Source organism: Myotis myotis, unplaced genomic scaffold (genome assembly GCF_014108235.1).
Source record: "Myotis myotis isolate mMyoMyo1 unplaced genomic scaffold, mMyoMyo1.p scaffold_m19_p_7, whole genome shotgun sequence".
In the NCBI taxonomy this organism is placed as follows: Eukaryota; Metazoa; Chordata; class Mammalia; order Chiroptera; family Vespertilionidae; genus Myotis; species Myotis myotis.
Genome location: NW_023416379.1, coordinates 15,330,766 through 15,352,582, shown reverse-complemented (window position 1 = coordinate 15,352,582; position 21,817 = coordinate 15,330,766). Strand labels below are relative to the sequence as shown.

The 21,817-nt window shown below is 38.4% G+C and overlaps 1 long non-coding RNA gene across 4 annotated transcripts in view; it reads right to left on the bottom strand.

Moving 5' to 3' along the window:
- LOC118660040 overlaps positions 1–21,313 on the bottom strand; it is a 32,374-nt gene extending 11,061 nt beyond the window's left edge. For 2 of the 4 annotated variants that reach the window (XR_004968793.1, XR_004968792.1), the window contains exons 1-2: positions 21,131–21,313; positions 1,868–1,986 (exon numbers count right to left, since the gene is read on the bottom strand). This is a non-coding gene — a long non-coding RNA (uncharacterized LOC118660040). Of the gene's footprint in view, positions 1–1,867; positions 1,987–4,648; positions 4,827–8,904; positions 8,959–21,130 lie in introns of all 4 variants that reach the window. The other 2 variants (XR_004968795.1, XR_004968794.1) reach the window with 2 other exon arrangements.
- Positions 21,314–21,817: the final 504 nt, after the last annotated feature.

Genomic DNA, 21,817 nt, shown 5'->3' with positions numbered 1-21,817 from the left:
CAGCTCCATGAGCAAGGTGATTTTGTCTGTACTGTTCACAACTATAACTCCATGTCCCAGTACTAGCAGGCACTCTACAAATATTTATTGCATGAATGGCTAAATCTCCACTGAAACACACCCAGTGTAAGCCCACATCATCTCTCATCTGGTTTATTTCAATAATCTCCAACTGATATCCTACTGTCTCTTATACCCTTTTTTTTTCACAAGCATTATTTTTGTTCACACAATAGCCAGTGACCTTTTTCAAAAGCCAATAGATCATACTAAATCCTTTACAAGTTTACCATTGGCCTTAGAACACTGTCCCAAAGGCTGTTCCAAACATAGTGGAACTGCCTAGAATGCTGTGATAGGACCCTGTCTCTGCTCTCCAGCCCCTCTGACCCTCCAGCAAGCTGGGCTGGTTCCTGGTTTAGGCTGTTTGACTTGCTTTTCCCTGTCAGCAACCCTTTTATTAGAGATCGTCCTGTGGTTTGCTCTTTCTTATTCAAGTCAGAGCTCAAGTGTACCGCTCTGTGAGAGTGGGCACTCCGTACATTACGCAGTCTTGTGCAGTTTGTGTGCTTACACAAAAGCCCCACACTCCGTTCCTTTCCTGGCTGGAGACAGCTTGCCTTGGACTGGGGCGGCAGCTGCCCAGGCGAAGAGTTGCCTCTTAGCTTTGCAGGAAGCAAGTCCTTCTGGCGAAAATCGCCTCTGTGAACTGCACACGCCCAGAGAGGGCGTGTTTCCCTAATTCTCACAAAGCTCCGTATATAGGGCGTCCCCCCAAAAATGTATACACACTTTAACAGCTGACAGCTCAATTTTGAAAATGAATCTGTTTTAATAAATACTGTCTTTGTAATTATCAAAGTGTGTGTATACAGGGTGGGGACACCCTACATTTAGTCCAACCCTGCTTTGTGGAAGCCCTGCCCTTCACCAGAGCATCATCTTGCTCCCAGCCTCCTCTGCCTCCTCTCTGCTTTCATGGTTCTACCTGTACGAGGTCTAAAACGGTCTGTCTGGCTTATCACCCGCCTCCTCCATCTCTAATGTAAGCTCTGGAACAACAGGGTATTTCTCCATCTTCACTGTGGTCCTTCAGTGGCTTTATTTGTACTGTTATGTCCATTAACACTTACCATAACTAGGCTGGATCAGACACCACTGTTCTTAGTTTGCCTCGAAACAACTGAGAATTAAGTAATAATTGCCTGTTTGCTGTCTGTCCCCTCCACTATACTGAGTGCAAGGAATGCAAAGTGCATGTGTAGAATTTAGCAACACGCAAGGGGGAGAGATGAAGATGCTTATTATTACATTGGAAACCTCCTTGATACACCCACCTAATACAAACGCCTGAACTTCCTCAGATGTTTCCTTATAGGTAAGATTATCTTCTCATATGCAAATGTGCCGACCTGGGATAGATGGGATAAGTAGGGAGGAGTGGTTGATACCCCAAATCCCTCCCTCCATTCTGTACTTGGTCCAAATATACAAAAGCAAGAGAAAAAGACTCTCGGTAAGGAAACGTAAACGTCAAGGTGTCCTTATTGTCACACAATCACATGTCTCAGCCTAATATATAAAGCCATATTTTTATTTAATTTTAGTATTTATTAAATTTTAAATATTAAAAGTATTATTCCATATGTTACAAAAATAGTCATTCTGGGAATCTTGTTCCGATGCATAAAAGTAATGCAGTATCATTTTCTTACTAAATTCCTATCTTCCCATTTTACCTTTCATCATAGATTTACAAATGCCTTCTATGAAACTGAAAGAAAAAATTGAGACAAGAATTTGTAGTGATTTCACACTTTGTATATATTTTTTAATTTAAATGGATTTTAACTCTATGATCACTTACTAGAGTGACACCTTGTCCATCCCAGGATCCACCACCATTCATTGCTTGCAGTTTGGAGGCCTTTCAAAGAGTTTAGAGTCTTCTGATGTACTCAGTGCCTCTAAAAATGCAATGGTGACCTAAGGGATGAAATATCGAGCATTAGAGGAAAAAGTACCCTCAACATTTGTTTCAAGATTTAAAGGGTTGATTCAGTTATCTAGAAATGATTTTTAACCTGGGAATCCCCTCTAACTGAAGAAACTAGACAAATTAAACTTTAGTATAGCATTTCTTTTTAACTCATGCAATCTGAATTCAGCTCACAGCTGCCCACATGAATTGAGATGCTGAGCAATCCCATTCATTATTTCTAGCAAAATAAAGAAATATCAAATAGTTTAGACCATTAGTAGGAACGCACGCTGTAAACTATCCCCGGTGAAATTTGACTAAACCTAAAGCAATCAAATTCACGTCTATCAGAACGAATACAGAACAATAAAATATTGGCCACTTATAAACATGTCATTCAAGTTTATGGAAATAATTCAGCAAAAATCACTCAAGGAACAAAAATAAAGCCAATTCACTATGCATGAATGTCAGAGGGATTGCCAGGTAATAGCTTGTAAAATGAAGGACACCTTTAGAGTCCCAATGTAAATTTCAACAACCTAAATAGTTCCTTCAGAGAGTAACAATCCTCAGGAATAAACTCCTAATAAAATTATAATCATCTTTCCTGTAAATGAGTTGTGCTATTTTGTCATTTTAAATTTTATCTGTTGTCTTTGTTTCCTTCAAAAGTCTGTTTCAAGTCCTCTTGTGAGAATAAATGGGCTATACACTGTAAATACACCATTGGGAAAAGAATTAATATTTTGAGTACTATGTGTTGGCTGTTTTATCACTTAATCCTCGTAATGGCCCTAAAAGATCCTCATTTCATAAATTGATGCTTGTAATCTTCATGAGATTTTCAAGCTCACACAGATTACAAGTGATGGAGCTGAAACTCTCACTTATAGCCATTTGATTCCAAGCATAAAGACTTTATACTAAATATTGCTTTTATTATAAAATTCTATCAATATAATGTTCTATTGATATAATTTATTACATATTATTGTATATTATCTGTAACGTATTCATTAATAGAGCAAAATGATCCCTAATTTCAATAGCATTTTCTGACATTATTTGAATGTAAATAAATACTTTACTATAAGTCTGTACTAAAGTCATGCATCTTGCTCAAGCATGGCATGCCTGATTTGTTTTGGTGCCTCCAGGCACAACTAGAACTTGTCCAGAGCTAATCATTCCCCTACAGGGGCTGCCTGTTACTGCCATCTGCCTTTTTCTTTCTCTTTTTGTTGTGACTCCTCTTCCCCACCACATCCACTGCCCCACAATAATACAGTCAGCCACACTGGAGAGCGTAACATAGTTCATTACAGTTGGAGAGAATTTCTGATAGAAACTGGATATTGTACTTTATGCCAAAGATCACCAGGTTGTGTGTCTTAATAATTCTACATATTTTGGCTTTTTTTAACACCAGATTCTCACTGTCTGGAATCCATTCCTCTTCCCCCTCTCCCCCCACCTTCTTTACCTGATAAACTCCATTTAGGCTGTTAAATGCACATTCCAATGAATCTCAGGAATCTGTCTACAACCTCTTCTCTGTATATATTATTTCCCATCACCACTCTGATTATAATGATGTGCCTGTGAGTCTGTTTTGGCCAGTATATTGAGAATTTCTTTAAGCCAGGGTTGCTGTTTAATGGTACTTCATTGCTGATGCATAATAAGTGCTAATTAAAAAGCAAAAATAATGACATGTATCTACTCCAGGAAAATCTAATAATATTTTATAATACATATTATAAATACTTTTCCAGGGAAAGAATTTTACATATTTTGAAGTAATTCCTAATGACCGTATCGACTATAAAAGATTATGGTGATATACTCACTGCTATTTATGGAAGCTTCTGATAGAGGTAAAAACAGCTTAGGTTGAACAAACACTATTCTATGAAAGTATTTTTGAAAGCTTCAGTATTTAGAAACAATGGAATTATACTCATGGCCACTTGTATTTGAAGCTTTAGTCATTTAATTGACTCTTCCCCAAATCTAGACTCCCCCTAGATTTTAACAATTACAAAAAGATATTCTGTCTTGGTAATATTTTTTTCAAAAACAGCTGTCAAGCAAGATTTGTGAGCAAATCTTTCCAGGTATATGTCCCTGTGACTTACAAAGCAGGTAGGAACAGAGGGGAAGCCTCACTCCTCTGTCCTTTCCCAGGGCAGTCATGGCCCCCTAACGCAGGATGATGCTTTGCTCGCCTTAGTCAGAAATCAACTTTAAACACCTCAGATCCAGAGCGTATGGAAATCCAGCCCCACTTCTTAGGATTTGAATGTCCTACACCCCCGTTTGCCTCTGTTTTCAAACTGTAAAATGAAAATTATACCCTAAGAATTTTGCGAAGATTGACATGCCACAACTATTTGGGACTGTCCCAGGCACACAATAAGCACTGTACACGTTAGCTGGGGAGGAAAAGGTGGGGCAATCTGTTTTTAGAGTGCTCAGCCTTGCCTTCCCTTTGCTTGCTAACAAAAGAACTTTCTAGTTGCATTATGTCTCTATCAAATCTGTGCTGGTGAGGAAATAAATTTAATAATAATATGGATTCGTATTTTTCTAGGTATACAGCCTGCATGCTATGAAACAATGTGTTTTGATTTTATACCTGCTTGAACATGCTCAAGAACCTACCAATTCGCTCTAAAAACTAGAAGTTATCCCTGTAGTGAAAGGAGAGTAACCTCTCCTTGGCTTGGGGGTCTCGGCCTGGAATTCTGCCCTTCTCATCACAACAGAGGGCGGTGTGTGCCACTCGGATGCTCCGCTTGCTCATCTGCAATTCACCAGAGCGAAGTCATTTTGATGAATTCTAAAAAAGGAAAACTTCCAGTAAGCAGGCAGGTCTGCTGACATTTGATAATATCTAGTTGTCAGTGAGATTTTAGAAGGTGCATATGCCCACATCGATTCCCGGATGAAAATGTACCATACAGCAGGAGTTCACAAAATGAAAATTAATGATAAAACATTTTGCAAGCATTTCATATGGAATCGTATGTTAGTTAATGTTTACAGTTCACGGGCCGGGTGGTTTTGCTTAATTAAAGAACTCACTTGGGATAAGGAAGCATTCAGAAATGATTGTAGATTTTTATACAGTTCATAATAAGCCGAGAGACTTGAGGGAGCATTACAAGCCTCTACAAAACTGAATATATTTTTCCTTTGGCCCATTACTTACTTCATTGCAGATCATTTATTTTGGCAGGAGAAGATGTACCTGTTCAACATCAAAAGGCCTATGAATTTTAAGCTTCTTTTATATCATTTGAAAAATTTTACTTAAATGAAAAAATGGTGATTCCTCTAAGCTTCTGTGATTTTAGGTTTTATAATTTAAGTGCATATTGAAAATAAATTACCTTATTTGGTTGCATGTAGGGTTTTCATTAATGAAGTCCAGTAAATATATTTAACATTGTGTATACTTTTATGAAAAGAAATATATTCAGAAATGGCTCTGAAGATAGCTGCATCTGTGTCTGTATCTACTTAAAGATCTCAGCTAATAACAATTTGCCTATTGCATAATAATATGGATTTATATTTCAGCTTATGAATTATGCATGCTTGGGGAAGATCAGGTTATTTTAGTTGTGGATATTAAATCTGTTAATACTTTTTTTCAATGCCCACTTCTGATTGTGTGCACAGGACAAAGCCCAGCCATACCACCTCTGCTACCAACAGAACAAGCTTCCAGAACCACTCCTGCTTCACCTGCTCCTGAAGGCAAGTATTCTATTTAGATTTTCCCAAACATCTTCTATATCGTAGATAAAGTATAATGTAGAGGAACAAAACAAAAAATAATACCAGCAACAACAAAATTCATGTTTTCTCAAGTAATTTTTCTTTTGTCTATATACTATATAGCTACAGTTAATTTTTCCTTAAATTACAGTTTACTCCTTTTTAGAAAACCAAAATTTTCCTCTTAAGATTCTATCCTATAATCCCAACTTCTATAAGAATGACCAGCTTTGTACTCTAAAAATCAACCAGAAAGTATAGGGGAAAATGGATAGGTATATGCCTTTCAATTTTTGCAGTTTTATCACAACTCGATTAATTCAGTGTCTTACAACTCTGGTGCCAGGGTTTCTGGGTTTGAATCTGAATCCTACCCCTTACTAGACATGCAAATTTGGAAAGTTACTTAAATTCACTGTTCATGAGATTTGTCATCCCTAAAATGGAACAAGAATAACCCTAATCTAATAGAGTTATTGTGAGGATGAAATTGTGAGTGTGTGTGTGTGTGTGTGTGTGTGTGTGTGTGTGTGTGAGAGAGAGAGAGAGAGAGAGAGAGAGAGAGAGAGAGAGCGCTTTATGAAATTAACAAACTACCACTAATAATTTATTCTTTAAAATGTGATGAAAATCAGCAAAATTAGAGGATGGGAATATTATATCCAAAACAAACATACTAGAAATTTAATATAATTTTTTAAGTCTTCATTTACTCATTTGACTATTCTTTAATAAATTCCAACTAATGGGATAATGTCAGATATTGTCCAAAGTACTAGGGATTCAGACATTAATAGAAATAGTCCCTGTCCTACCAAGACTTAGTTTACAAATGTAAAATTAAAAGTAGTTAAAGAGGAGCCCAATATAAAACACAAGTAATTAAAGCCAAGTGCACCACTAACTTTTTGCAAGAGAAAAATGGAGGTCTCTCCCAGATCACTAAAGCGTCCTATGCACCCTAGCTCTGTCACACACTGAAAGGGACCTGTGTACACACCTGGATACTAACCTGCTTGTCCAAGTTCTGGCCACTCTGCCCAACAGATACCATTTGGCTTTGATCACCTCTTGAGACTAGGGTGACCAAACTTATAAGGATTCATTCAGGAAGAGGCCCATGAAGCCACTGCCATCAAAGTAGGGGTTTTTGAGGGAAAATTTCAGGGCCCCAGGATCTGGAGTGTAAGAGAGAAGAGACTCCAAGTGGCTACAGCCTGTTTTCCCCCCAGACTCTTAGACCCAGGGCAGGCAATAGGTGGAGGGGGCCCAGAGACCCCTGTAAAGCACTGAGACTCCAATAGGGGCCTGGCTGTTGAGTTCTAAGGGGTGGGCTGATTCCCACCATGTGATAGGAACCAAAAAGTAAGTGAGTAAAATGTACTGTGGAAGATTAGAGAAGGGAGAGCATAGCTCTGTGTGGAAGAAGTGAGGAGGACCCCAGGAAAAGTTTCTCTGTGAGATAACTGAGAAATTTAAGTCCCAAGAAGAGGTGTTCATCATGTAGGTAGGAAGGAAAGAGCGTTACCATTAAAACCACTGGTATAAGGAAAGGCATGGCGATGAGTAAGAACAGAGTTTGGTCCAGAGAAGTATAAGTAGTTCCTCATGGAGAGAGAAAAGAAGTCATGGAGAGAGTTTGGGGGAGCTTCTAGAAAGATATGCAGAGGGCAGATCATGAACTACCTTGTATAGGCAAGCTTGGGATTTATTTTTATTATAAAACATAAAGAGTAAAACAAATCTCAAATACAATCATCCTGCAGGTAAATTTACCAACATTTTTTATTCTGACTCTTTTCTTCCTTTTTATCCTTTTTTTTAAAAAATTCTGATTGCACTTTATGTTGCAAATCCTTGACATCATGCTATTTCACCCAGCTGAGGAATATTTTTTCTCTTTTAAAATTTTGATACATTTACATGGTACCAAATGTAAAAGTTGCAAAAAACAATGTAGGGTGAAGTTTTCTTCCTGACCCTATTCCTCAACTATACAGTTCTCCTTACAGCCAACCTATGTCAGTTCCTTCCAGAGACATTTTATTCATATACAAGCACACATATTGCCTTCTCAGCCAAGAGATTTTTATTTTTGTTTCAAGACAATTGGAAATTTCTCATGGATGGAAAAGACGTGTTTGTTTTGAAAGATCAATTCCACTGTCATCTTACTAGTTAGATTGATTGTAGGATCCTGGGAAAAGAGTAGTCCAAATAAATTGTAAATCCCAAACTACACAGTGGTGTAGTGGGTGGAGAAAATGAGATGGATCAGCAAGAGATCTGGAAAGAATATCAGTGATCTAAGTATCAGATTGGATACAGGTGCTGAGGTAGAAGAAGGAATTAGAATGACTCCAGGCTTTCTGAATTAGGTATACAGGTGGACAATAGTGCCATTAACTAAGATGGAAAGCCACTGAAATAAAACAGTCCACGATGAGGAGCAGGAAGGTGATGGGTTCCGTCTGGGACATGAGTTCCCCAGGGGCATGGAAATAGAATTACTGTTGGTTACACATTTACATTTCACACATTCAATAGCCAGGGAAGGATTTGAATAGTTGGGCAGGTAAAGTTTTCCTAGGGTTACGTTCTGACGCCAGCATGTTCTATGCATTTGTCTGGCCAGATCCTGATCAAGTGTTGCCTAATTCATGGGTATGTTCTCTTCAACTCACATTTATTCAGAATATTATGTTTGTTATACCCATATGCATTTTACATTTGATATTCCAAAACGCTATGAAGTGAACATTATTATTAAAAATTAACAAATGTGGCCATGGGATTTGTTTATTTATGCTATATTAGTAAATAGCAAGAGTGAGATTTCAGCCCTATGCCAAGAGAACTTTCTATTATATTACTATGCAATCACTGAAGCTTGAGGATTATATGTTCATGTCTTCTGAGTCGTCAAGAAGTTTTGGAAAATGGAGACAAAGTTTTGTGCTTTAGACTTCATGTGGTTTTGTGATAGAAACAGCATGTTCTGATGCCAGTCAAGAGTACCCTAGTAATGCTTCTCAAAATTTCATGTGCACATAAATAGCAGGGGGTCTTGTGAAAATGCAGGTTCTGGTTTGGTAGGTCTGGGATGGGGACTGAGACCCTTCATATTTACCAACCTCCCAAGTATTGCTGGTGCTGCCGTTCCTGGACCACATCTGAGTAGCAAACCCCTAGAATATTTAAGAGAGAGGTGGAAAGCAATTTAATATTTCTAAAAATGCTTTTAACTTAGTATTAGTTATTTGAATAACCTATGATGGGCCAAATATTTTTTAGACTTACTGGAATGCCATATGTGAAAGAATTTTGACTGCTAGTTGTCTGGGAAAAAAAGAAAGGTTTTAGGCCAAGTACCTAGGCATTCTAGAAAGGCTCATAAGATAGCAAGAGAAATACCATTGGGAGTGGGGGAAAGGTTACATTATACTTGTAAATTATAGCAACCTATTAAATAGTATGTAAAATATTTTGATTTGGCCATCTACATGAATTGAATAAATTACCATTTATAAATTTTAAATAAACCCCCCATACAATTTGTAAATCAGTACTATATAAATTCCAATATGATAAAATAATTTGTTTGATCATTAAAGACCATAATCGAATGTACGGTTCATGCAATGTTTCATTCCAAGACCTCAAATGAACACTGTTTCTTGAATATTTAGAAAACAGTCCAGATCTAGTCCAGGGTTCAAAACTCTTATCTCCCATTCATTTCGGCTACAGGCACATTTTATTTGGTCCCCACAGGTCTTGTACTTACTGTTTTTCCCACTGTCTCCATCAACTTTCACATCTCCTTCATCCATTCTCTCACATGGCTCCAGATTATGTGTGTGTGACAATTATGTGAAGACAATTTTCTCTTGATAAAATTTCTAAAAATGTCTGATCAACCTTAGTGTCTTAGTATGCATGGGCACCATAAAAAATACCATGGACTGGGTGGCTTAAACAACAGAAATTTGTTTTCACGAAGTTCTGGAGGATGGGAGATCAAAGTCAGGGTGCTATCATGGTTGGGCTCTAAAGCGAACCTACTTCCTGGCTTGCAGATGACCTTCTTGCTGTGTTCTCACATGTAGCGAGACAGAGCTCTGCTGTCTCCTCTTCCTAAAGGACACGGATTCTATAGGATCGGGGCTCCACCCTTACGATCTCATTTGATCTCGATCAGCTCCAAAAGGTTCTGTCTCTGGCACAGTCACATGGAGGCTAGGCCTTCAATTTATGAATTTGGAGGATGACACAATTCAGCCCATAGCACTTGATAAACTTTAAGCTTAATTAATATATACCCAAAGCAGCTGAAATGTTTGCCTCATACAATTAGAGTTCTTTAAATATTTTTTGAGTAATCAGTGATTGTGACTTTTTTCTTTCTGACAGAATAATTTCTGAACTTGCATAAACTTCTATACATGCTTACAATTGATAGATCTTAACTACTTTAAAAATATTCTTAACTGCCCTAACCAGTTTGACTCAGTGGATAGAGTGTCAGCCTGCAGACTCAAGGGTCCCGGGTTCGATTCCAGTCAAGGGCATGTACTTGGTTGTGGGCACAACCCCAGTGGGGAGTGTGCAGGAGGCAGCTGATTAATGTTTCTCTCTCATCAATGTTTCTAACTTTCTATTCCTCTCCCTTCCTCTCTTTAAAAAATCAATAAAATATATTTTTAAAAAATATATTCTTAACTGGAATCAAATATAACTCAGTTTATACTGAAGGTAATAAAACAACAAACCTCTGAGTAAGCTAATCACTGGCTACTATTATGTATCATTTATCTAGCTAGTAAGCAAATTATTTATTAAAAAATTTATATAATCCAGTCAGAAAAAGAGAGAGAGAGAGAGAGAGAGAGAGAGAGAGAGAGAGAGAGGGAGTACACAGAGTTATATTTTCTAGGCATCCTATATAATAAAACAGTAATATGCAAATTGACCCTAATGGTGAACAACTGAGGATGACCAGTCACTATGACACACAATGACCACCAGGGGCAGATGCTCAATGCAGGAGCTCCCCCCTGGTGGTCAGTGCACTCCCACAGGGGGAGCTCTGCTCAGCCACATGCCGGGCTGATGGCTGCAAGTGCAGTGGAGGTGGTGGGAGCCTCTCCCACCTCCTCAACAGAACTAAGAATGTCCAACTGTGGATTAGGCCCGCTCCCTGTGGGCTCCTGTGCTGCCAGAGGGATGTCTGACTGCCAGCTTAGGCCCAATCCCCAGGGAATGGGCCTAAGCTGACAGGTGGACATCCCTCAAGGGGTCCTGGACTGCGAGAGGGTGCAGGCCAGACTGAGCGACCCCCTTGAGTGCATGAATTTTGGACTATAATAGCGTGTGTGACTCAGGATAATGTGACACAAAACTAACAAGTGACTATCTCACTGCCCAAATGTTCACAGGACAAGAGATAGCTTATAAATAATAGTGTCACCTTAAGTTTCATTGGATTCTAATTTTGTTGTGTTTTTGAGGTGGACATAAATCAAGGGACTCCAATTCTCCAATTTAAGGCAGATTTGTAAGTCAGATTATTCAAGTGTTTGATTCCAGTTTATCTCCCAGCAGAGATTCATAAAAGACAAAGCAGCACATATTTTGCCTATCAGTCTGCCACTTGGAAAGGGGGTGTGTCCGTTGTTAAGTGGGACACTGAGATCCTACTGTTACATTTAAAGAGCGATTTAATTTGATATTTTATCCGGGACCCCAAAACCATGTGTAAGTTAGCAACATAACAATGCTGCAGGATCACAAGGCTTTTGTTAGAATTCACTTTTACTTCACAGAGAGGTAGAGTCTTGGCACTGAGGATGCTGGCCTTGAGTATCTTTCCAAGGAGTCCACGTTATCAGGCGATGCTGAGATCATAGGCTTTGTCAGGGCCTGCAGATGTTCAGCCTGCGACTTCATTAACATAATTGATTAGGAACTAGGACATATTTAGTATTAATCAAGCTGTTTTTAGTGAGGCTAATTATGCACAGTCTTGATGCACTATTTTTGTCTGGAACTTCCTTAGGACCAAGTTGCAAGAAAATGGCATTACACGAGAAGGAACTTCCATGTGGCACTAAAATATGCTATTTGATTTGAGAAATACAGTTCTAACAGGTCAAAGTGTAGAAGTTTAAAGATATTTTGCATGTTAATGTTTTAAAAAGTAGAGCTTGTATATTACATTTGCTCACAGGAAATTGGAAACAATTTAGGATTTTATCAGTAGAAATCTAAAAATGTCACGGAACTTGTTATGGATGAAAACACTCCATACATCTGTGAAGCCCTTAAAAGATCATTTTGTACTTTCATGGAACTGAATGAAATAAGTCTCCAATAGCACTCACTTTATTTTGCAAAGTATCAGGGCCCTTCTTACGTCAGGATATTTATCCAACGCCTTGAAGTTGTGTTTCTCCCTTCCTTGGATTTCACTCCTCTCCCACATCACATGCTTTGCACATCATAATGAAGTTTTATTGCTTTGAATCTTTGGATATAAAGACAAACTGTGTATTCAATAAGTTGTTTCCTTTGACTTCTACTATAATATTTTAGAATATTTAGCCAGGGAAAGAATACTACCCTCGCATTAAAAATATCTTTATATAATGACTACCTCACACAATCATTTTGGTCATTGTTGTCAATTTGCATTTAATTATGGGCACAACTTAAGTGGAACTGACTACAATATAATATTAATTCTCGTGCTCTTTTAAAAAAGTATTGAATTTTGTGACAGAATTGCCGGAAGCCAATTCAAGCATGTCATAATTGCAAGAGTTTCATCAAAAGGTTGATGGGACCTGGGGACTCAACAAGAGCTGAGTCACATATGTTGTCACCTGTTGGGAATGGCTGAGGGCATTTCCCCAAACCTGATAAGGATACATTAAGTGGTTCTCAACCTTCCTAATGCCGCGACCCTTTAATACAGTTCCTCATGTTGTGGTGACCCCCAATTTCATTGTTACAAATTGAACATAATTAAAGCATAGTGATTAATCACAAAAACAATATGTAATTATATATGTGTTTTCCAATGGTCTTAGGCGACACCTGTGAAAGGGTTTCGACCCACAGATTGAGAACCGCTGCATGATTGCTTGCTGCCAGACAGCTCAGGGCATCTTAATCTACATGTTATTGCCTCCTATGGGCCAAACACCTGAACAGCCATAGGCAAATTCTTCCATTCTGACAATGGACTGTGTATATGAAAACCTACCCTTTGAAGTGTATATCTCCACCTTGCCTTAGGACAAATTGTGTTAATAAAAAGCAAGGGGACCTGAGATGAGAAGAACTTAGTTTCTTTAGCTAAGCTCCTCTGACTCCCAAATGCCTTTCAAAATTATGTTTCATCTCTGGAATCTTTATTAAGTTACACACAGCCCTTCTCCAGATTGCTGAACCCTTCTAGATGCTGGAACAAGAACCACGGCACAGAACTAATTCCATGTCTATTGGGGCCTCTTATTGGGGGTGAAAGGCCTGCAAGTTCAAAAAGCCTATGTAGTTATTCATTCATTCCACAATTAGAGCAGATCTATGTGAGTTCCCCTCCCCCACCACACCTAATGGTACCTAATTATATTAATACTAGAGGCCCGGTGCACGTATTTGTGCACATTGAAAGGAAATTAATTAGAAGAAATATTTTAAAGGCTGGTGAAGAACTGTAGGAAGTTGGTTCCATGGCATGTCTGGCCCGTCTTGCTCAGTCCAGATCGGCCGGACCTCAGCACCTAGCTAACTTACCGGTCAGAGCATCTTCCCCCTGGTGGTCAGTGCATGTCATAGCGACTGATTGAGCAGTTGACCAAACGGTCAACCGAACCGTCAGAAACTTAGCATATTAGACTTTTACATATATAGATTATGGGTGGCTTTAACTCTTAGCATGAGAGCTGTTTTATCATCGAATGTTTGTCAGAACTGTATTTTTACTGCCCTCAAAATCCTCAGTGGTTGAGTGGGACAGCTTTGAGCAACATTTTCCATCTCTTTCCCAATCACACCAAGAAAACAAAAGCACTGGTTCATAAAATCTTTGCAGAAGCATAATTACCGGATATGATCCTATTACATATATTTAATCGACAATGCCAGAAGATTTTTGTCTTTCCCCTACTCAAAAAACACACACACAAAAAAAAACCCCTCTCCAACCCCAACATCATATTTGTATTACCATTGATCTCTGAATAATTGAAGACTGCCATTCACATTTAGTATAAATTGCCACAGCTTGTCTATTATGGCAAAGATGTGGAAGAAAGAAGTTAAGTAATCCTGTATTAAGTATATATCTTATACTTAAATTAATTTTAATATTTCATTACAAATGTACTGTTTGCCTGAAAAAAACCAAATATAGTAAGGTGCATAAATACTGTCTTCTTGTATAAATATATAACTGGCATTAACTTAGTACTGCAATTATAAGTAATAGTATAAATGCCATCACACAAGTGTGGGCAAAAGAACTCTAGAAGGAAGACCAAGAACCCAGCTTCCAATCTCAGCAGTGACACTAACTGGTTGTATAATTCTGGAAAAATTTATTGAATCCTTGAGCCTCCATTTATTCACCTGTTAATTGCAGAGGACTGAACTTAAATGGTTCTTAAGTCTCTCTCTGCTTTCACACCCAGAGATTTCAAACTTATTTTTTCAGGGTGGTGGGTTGTTGAAAAGCTACCTTAAGAGCAGAGTGAAGACTCCATGGCTTTGCATTGTAGTTAAATAGCTTCCATAGATGTGTAAGGTACTGTCATGGCCTAGAGATTTCAAACCTGGGGCAAATGAGCATGTTCCCTGTGGTAGATATTACTATGAAGCATTATTTACTGAAGTACAAAAGTGAGTTGTACAGCTCATAAAGGCTGCAAAGTTAGAGACAGATGAAATATGAACAAGGCAAGGCTATGCAATAAAATCATAAGCCCTGCATGGGGCCATAAAGAGTATGTTGGTAAGATTTGTTCAGAGGAGAAAGGAGCATTATAAGAAACTTATTATAAGATAATTTCTTACCATAGCATGCATCCGAGGACAATGCTTTGCTGGAGCTAGTAATGCTTTATTTACAATTCTATTAAACCCTGAACTTTATCACCTTAGCTCTTCAGTGAGATATATCCTGGGAAGCAAAAAGCATAAAACAATAAAATAGAAATTTGGCCCAGTCCTTATTCCATTAACTCTATGACACAATAAATTTTATTGAACTTTCAGCCAATATAATATTTTTCTTTGTTTTGTGGTGAAATAAACTCATATCTGTCAGAGATTTTTAATGAAATTGACCTTCAGTTATAATTTTTGGTAAAATATACTAACCAAACTACTTTTAGTACCTATTTAAGTTAGAACATTGCTAAGATGACAATGAAATTATATATATGTATATGTATACACACACACTAGAGGCCCAGTGCACAAATTTGTGTACCAGTGGGGTCCCTCAGCCTGGCCTGCAGGATCGGGCCGAAACCGGTTCTCCAATATCCCCCGAGGGGTCAGGGATTGCGAGAGGGCACAGGCCAGCTGGAGGGATCCCACCAGTGCATGAGGGGATGGAGAGGGACACAGGAGGTTGACCAGCCGGGGAGGGACCACAGGAGGGCTCCAGGGCATATCCGGCCCATCTCACTCAGTCCCAATGGGGCTAGACCCCAGCAGCAAGCTAACCTACCAGTTGGAGCATCTGCCTCCTGGTGGTCAGTGCATATCATAGCAAGCAGTTGAGCGGCCTTAGCATATCATTAGCATATTACGCTTTGATTGGTTGAACAGACAACCAGATGTCCAGACACTTAGCATATTAAGCTTTTATTATATAGGATAGCTTTATATATATGGCACATTTTGTATCACAGTTAGGCATTTAATCATTAGTCACTGTTATTATCATTATCATACTTCTATCAAGAAATTTCCCTTCAATGTATAGTAAACCATTAATTTTTATGATTGTTTTTAATTTGTATCTATAGAAGGTAAAAAGGTAATTGTATTAATGACAGTCAGTATATGTGAAACTATATAATTTTTAATACAGGACTGGAGTCATATGCAGGGTCTTATACATACAACTAAATCTCTTACACCTCCTCACAGACTGCACAGGGTGGCTAAAACAATTGAGTAGAGGAGCAGTAAGCTCATTGTGTCAGCTGGAGGATGGGGGAGGAATGGAGTTTGGGGATTTGAAAATGAGACAAATAAGTAGACATATGCGGCTTCTGATCATGGAGAAAATGTATGCTACTTTTCTTTTAAACAATCACATTTAACCCTCAAAACAACTGCAAGTGGTTAGTATGGTTTGCATCATTTTACAGAGATGATCAGAGGAACCAAGTAAATTGCCTAAGATAACACAGCTCTAACAGTGGAATATGATAAATCCTAACTTAACATTATTGATAGATTCTGTGACTTTGAGTGAAACAATGTGTAGCAAAACTAATGTTACCATTGACTTATTGATATAACCAAGAGTTAATGTCCTATGGATTCCTATCAATATTAAAACAAAATTTCATATAACAAAATTACATTATTTGAGGTCCTACTGTAATTAGAATTAAAAACCCATGTCTTTCATACCCAGGCTCAGTCTATGTCAGTCTCTGTCTGTGGTCCTTCCTCTAGGAGTAGCTTTCATACCTTCACTTGGCCTTCTTTGGTTTGGGACTTTCTGTGGAGTTCCTTAGACTCAAAGTCCTTACTGTAATTGTAAATTTTCTTCCTTTTTATTCTCTTACCTGGAATTCCTAAAAGGAATCTTTTTTTTTTAAATATATTTTATTGATTTTTTTACAGAGAGGAAGGGAGAGAGACAGAGAGTTAGAAACATCGATGAGAGAGAAACATCGATCAGCTGCCTCCTGCACATCTCCCACCGGGGATGTGCCCGCAACCCAGGTACATGCCCTTGACCAGAATCGAACCTGGGACCCTTCAGTCTGCAGGCCGATGCTCTATCCACTGAACCAAACTGGTTTTAGCCTAAAAGGAATCTTTTAAACTCTAGACCCTGGCAAGGGGTTTGACATGAACCTAAATAAACATTTATTGATGCAGGAAATAAACTATATATGTAAAAGTCTCCATATAATCACTGAAAGGTGTTATAGAATTGCAGGTTGTGGGACGTTTGTTATTAAATAGTTGATAATGAGAAGAGCTGGCTTCTAAGAATAATTCAGTTATCACTAAAGGAAAAGTCAAGGAAAAGACAATGAATTTGGGTTCTGAAAGGCCAGTTTAGTTATCCTGGGTAATTCAAGTGAAGTCCTTAAGTTAGAGCGCTTTGCTGTCATAGTAACCTCATTGCAAGTTAAGAAAAGTACTCCTACCATCGTTCCATAGTTCAAGAGTCCCAAATAAAATTTAGAGGAAACTTTTATGGAAAAAAGAGGAAAGGGGAAAGAATGTTTGTACTGAATTATTTTACTTTCTTAGTCTTTTCCTATTAATACGATCTCAGAATCCAATGGGGCACTTTCCACTACCCAGCAACTGCCAAACTTCCTCTTAAAATAGAACTCATCAGCACATCATTTCTTTGCTTGAACTTTCTCATTGGTCTATCTTACAGTAAAATGAAAAATTCACAACATGAATAACACGATTCTCTGTGATTGGCCTTGCTTCATCTCTGGCCACCTCTCTTACCACTCTCCTTCTGCACCTTTGTTCCAGCCGCCTGGCCCCCAGGGTCCTCTTTGAACATATCTAGAATGTTCTCATTTCAAGGTGTTGGCAGATATTTGTTTTCTCTGCCAGAAAATTCTTCTCCCCAAAGGACCAAGGTTCTTCTACTTTTTATTTTCCAAAATCTTTTCAAATCTTACCCATTCAGAAAGATTTACCCATGTTCCACCTTAAAAAAAGAAAAGTGCCAGTGTGGCTCAGTGGTTGAGCATAGACCTATGAACCAGGAGGTCATGGTTCGATTCCTGATCAGAGCATCTGCCTGGGTTGTGGACTCCATCCCCAGCGTGGGGTGTGCAGGAGGCAGCCAATCAATGATCCTCTCTCATCATTGATGTTTCTATTTCTCCTTCTCCCTTTCTCTTTGGAATCAATAAAAATACATTTTAATAAACTCTGGGGAAAAAAAAGCACTATCACCTCCCACCTTCTCATGCCCCAATTCTATAAACCAAGCTTTAAGTTTTTTTCTGATCCTTATTAACACCTAACATTATATATGCATGCATGCATATTCAAATATACATGAGTATATGCATATATTCATTTTAAGGCTTAAAAATGGACTTTTCTCTAGCTTTAAAAATTTTAAGTCATAACAGGCAGAGAACATAAAATAGCTATTTACAACTCAAGCTTTTTAAGTTAACTGTTCCCAGCAAAATCAGGAAACAAATGCAAGATGGCACATGCTTCATTTGGAAAGTGATTAAATGAACAGGTAAAGAGAGATTTAAATATGCTCTACTCATTCCCCTGCCTTTTATGGTGAAAGTCAGAAGATTTACTCACAGTTGCATAAGGCAGTGGCTACTAATTATAGCATAACTGAGTCTGGAATCCACTTCATTCCAGCACAGTGCCCCTTCACAATACTTTGATTCTTACATATGTACTTTTGTCCTAAAGTTTCTCGACACAAAATATTCCAGACACAGCTTCCCTCCGTACAGTATCATACAAATTAATGCGCATTTATTTTAACATTTTAATAAATATCACACCTACGAAGTCACTACATATTATATGAAGTCATATCTTTATTGTTTCTAAAATATAGTAATAGCTATCATTGTTGCTTTTTTTGAACACGCACTCTGGGCCAGGCACTTTAGGTCGGTTCCTCCATTCTTCACAACACGCTGGCAGAGTCAATTTTATTAGTCCCATTGTTCAAGTGAGGAAAATGAAGTTCAGCGTGTCGCAGCACATGACCAGTGTCACACCCAACCGAACAAGGGCCATGGCCCTCTGTAGATAGCAATGAAGAACTCTATAACCACTGCTGTAGTTGAGCTTATCTGTTTATGTGACATTTTCCATGATCATGGTAGTGAGTGGGATTCCAAGCCAATCTCTGCCACTCTAGAGTAACAAGGTGGCAGTAACAAGGTCTGTGGGAATGCATTGTGAGGAAAGAAATATGTCTCTGCTTACTTAATTAGGACCAAGAATAGATCAAGCCTGGCCAAGGAGGATTAAAAGAAAAGCAACCATCCGACATGTAAAATTTGGATCATCTCCACACTAGAAATGCAAAGGGGCGGGGTGGGGGGACAAAACCCAAGATGAAAATGACACATTTGCATTTGTTTTCCCGTTTGCTAGGAACAAGCATCTTAGAAAGCTTTACAATTATAATTAGCTATTGTGCATTCTCTGGCTTTGAGATGGCATAAAAAGAACACACAACCAAACACATTTAAAAGCAAGAGAAAAGCCCATTGTCAAGGCTTAGAAAGTAAAAAGTGCGTCTTTTAATTTTTCTTTCATCTGATGTTAATTTATGCGGCATCTAATAACATATCTGTGGCTCTGTGCTGCCCATTTTGGAGATTTCTCTCTCAACCAGGCTTTCCAGTCATCCCTGCCCCAGAGAGCCATCATCTCAGGGTTTATGACACTTTTTGCCAAAGAAAGGCAATATGCTGATAAGTTCACATTCTATCGACACTCTTAATTGTGGGTCCTCTGAAAACCTACGATATTAACTGCTCTGACTCTTCTCTAGCTTGTTAGAAACAAAACGGCAAAAATTGGAGGAAGGGGAGAAAGGAAATTGATGAGTGGGAGCATAGGTGGATGGAAAGGAAGAGTATTCACTCGGGGCAGAGAGGTTTCATGAAAGACACATGGTTTATTTTTGTATCCGAGCAGAGTGTATAATTAAATTGTTGTGTCTTTCATAAATGAAAAACCAGACTCCACTGCTGCCAAAGCACCTAGGGAATGGAGACAATAGTGCTTGACGAAATGCAGAATCTTCAGAAGTTGATGTTTTAAATGAATTCGCCGTGAATAAAGTACGTCCCATAATGACAGCTTAAAGGTCTACTTCATAAAAATGTTATTAAAGTATATTATTTATACCTGCTTTTTGTGGATTTCTGCTCTTATTCATGACTCTCGCCGTGTATGGTCATAATCACAGGCAGAGTGTATAATGGGAGCATTAATTCAATATGAACTGAGGCAGGAATACAGTGTCACCCCAATAAAACCCCAGATACAGTCATTTAAAGGTAGAGCTTATTGCGCAAGAGCATTCTCTTTGTTAAAAAATGAAAAGAATGTCTTCCATCTTATGGCCTCAAACATCTAGTTTTATTCCGAAGTCACTATAAGAATGACTAATTGTCACAAACTTTTAAGTGAAATATTCATTCGTCTACATTATGAAACATAGAGACGTGGGTACTGAGTTGTGATTTTATGGTGGCCATGGCATGGATTTTTGATACAGGCTAAGCGTATTTATAAGCACTCGGTATGTTAATTAACCCTTTTCTGGTACCTGCCATCAGACCGTAGTGTTTAGCGAATGCCAGTCCAATGACCTGGCACGTATGTTTATTTTAATAAGATGGAAAATGCCTTTGCTACATCACATTTTTTTCACAGAGAAACTGAAAGTAATACTACTTAAATCAAGAGAATCTTTATTCAGGATTTTAAACACCATTTCCATATTTAATATGTATGAAGCTTTAAGGAATGGCAGTAAATTTTAATTGGTTTATTTCTAACTCTGGAACTATCCAAATTTGACTGCTTGGCTTTCGCCTTCTGATTGGATGCGCTGGGACGGTGCGCTGCAGATGCACTTGGACAGAGTGTGAACGCGCTTCTCCCTTCAACACCAACGCGTCTATAGGAGCCACAAAAAGCTCTTCAAAAATTATACTTCTAACACTAAAGAAAGTGTTGTCTTTGATCTTGTCGGAAAAAAAAAAAAAGGACACCAAAGGGAATGAATTAAAATTCCAGTGTTTAATAAGATGCAGTCATTAGTAGGCAACTTAAGCATTCAGACCAGAACTGCTCGTGGAATTTCTTCAGCATAGTAATAATCTCATACTAGTTCTGGGTAACAAAAATCTTGGAATGCTTAACATCTGTACTCGAAAGACAAATGGCAAAGAGAAAAAATATTTCAACTGTAAGGTGAATAACGCTACTAATTGAAGATAAAATCAATTTATTTCCGACATGCACTGCCCGTATAGCTGCCTCAAACCTAAGAGAAGTGAGTATTCCGTTTTCACAACTCTTACACTGCTACAGAGCTTTGTTATTTGAAATGCGTACACTTACCAGAAAAACGTCCAGGGATGCCCAGTTGTTACATGGCTATGGCTGGGCATTGGAAGTTCCATGGCCCCTCAGATCTCTGAAACGGAAATCTTTCTTGAAGTCTGCAGGGAACACATACTGTTCTATGCGGTGTCTAGACTTCCTGCAACCTCCGGGTGCAAAAACGGTCTGAGCACCCTTGCTGATGCAGCCACCCAGCGAGGACAGTGGAAGTTATGTCCCCAGCACACTGCCAGATAAGTGTCGCCAGGCTCCAAATGGCTGCTGACAAGAGGCAGATCTGAGAAACAGTTAATTCAAACTAGGCATCGCTAATGGCTTGGTTTATTCTTTCTAATGAAACTGGACCCAGGAAAAGGCAACAAAAGTAATTCCTTTAGCTCACGTGTATCTTTCCTCAGAAAATATGTTGTAATTTCATGTATTACTATTTCACTTTAGGCCCTCAACAATTGTTTAGTTCAGGAAGCTCAAGCTATCTTGTTTATTAGCTGTTAGCAATATTAGCGGCCTGCAGTTTTATGCATTTACTATGAACCAGGCACTGTGCCCAGTGCTTTGTAAACATTATCTAACTTGGAGGGAAGTGTTGTTATCTTACAAATGGGGAAAATAAGGCTCAGAAAGATTAAATCACTTGCTCTAAGTCACAAAGCTATCTGGAGGCAGAATTGACTTCACAGTAAT